We start from the raw sequence: 1,286 nt of genomic DNA, 5'->3' as shown, positions 1-1,286 counted from the left end.
GGTGGTGGTGGTGGTGGTGTTGTCACAGCATGGGCCTCAGGTTAAAGGAACTTCCTTCAGAAGCTGATAGGTGCAGAGACCTACAGCCGGAGAGTCTAAATTGGAGGTCTGTACTGGGTCTCTCACCTTGGAGCTCAGGAAATCTCATGGAAGAGGGGTAGGGAAGGTTACAGGGTCCTAGGGGATGGAGGACACCAGGAGAGCATGCCCCACTGAATCAACTAAGCAGGGCTCATATGGGCTCACAGAGATTGAAGTGGCAAACATGGGGGCCTGCTTAGGTCTGTGCCAGGTCCCCTGTGTACATGCTACGACTGTTAGCTGGTGTTTTGTGAGCCTCCTAACAGAGGGAGTGAGGGTATCTCTGGCTCTTTTGCCTGCTGTTGGGAATCTTTTCCACCTTTTGGGTTGCCTTGCCCAGCATTGATATGAAGGTTTTGCAATTATGTCTTATTGTATCCCATTTTATTGTGTTTGGTTGTTGTCTCTTGGGGGCCTATTTTTTTCTGAAGGGAAATGGAGGGGGGAGCGGATCTGGGGGAGTGGGGAAGTGCAGAGGAGCTTAGAGGAGTGGAGGGAGGGAAAACTGAGGTCAAGATATAATATACGAGAAAAGAATAAATTTTCAAGAAGAGGAAGGAGAAGTGGTACCTCACTGTAGAAAATAGATTACTGGTGGGACTCGGAGGTCTTCTGGCCTCTCCTCTATTTGCACTGTGTTCCCTGGCTTAGAGAGATGGCTCAGTGGCTAAGAACCCGGATTGCATTCCTAGGAGCCATGTAACTCTAGCTCTAGGGTATCTGACACCCCTCCAGGTCTCCATGGGCACCCTCTGGTGGCACACTTCCTGACTGAGGATACGATGTGACCAGAGGATTCATCCTTCCCGCCACACACCTACCCTGCCGTGATAGACTCTATACCTCCAGACCATCATCCAAAATAAATCTTACTTCTTTTGATTCTTTTCATGTTAGTTATTTGGTCACCATGAGAAAAACACAAACATAAGATACCTATCATATCTGCTGTGCCCTTCTCAGTCAAGGTACGAGGCAGAACAGGGCGGGGGAAGAGGGTGGCTCAGCAGGGAAGAATGTGGCTCAGCGGGGAAGAGGGTGGCTCAGCGGGGAAAAGCGTGGCCCAGCAGGGAAGAGGGTGGCTCAGTGGGGAAGAGGGTGGCTCAGTGGGGAAGAGGGTGGCTCAGTGGGGAAGAGGGTGGCTCAGCGGGGAAGGGAATGGCTCAGTGGGGAAGAGGGTGGCTCAGCGGGGGAAAAGCGTGGCC

The sequence above is a fragment of the Microtus ochrogaster genome, chromosome 2, assembly GCF_000317375.1.
Source record: "Microtus ochrogaster isolate Prairie Vole_2 chromosome 2, MicOch1.0, whole genome shotgun sequence".
NCBI lineage: Eukaryota > Metazoa > Chordata > Mammalia > Rodentia > Cricetidae > Microtus > Microtus ochrogaster.
The sequence above is the reverse complement of the archived record's forward strand: the minus strand, read 5'-3'. Positions refer to the sequence as shown.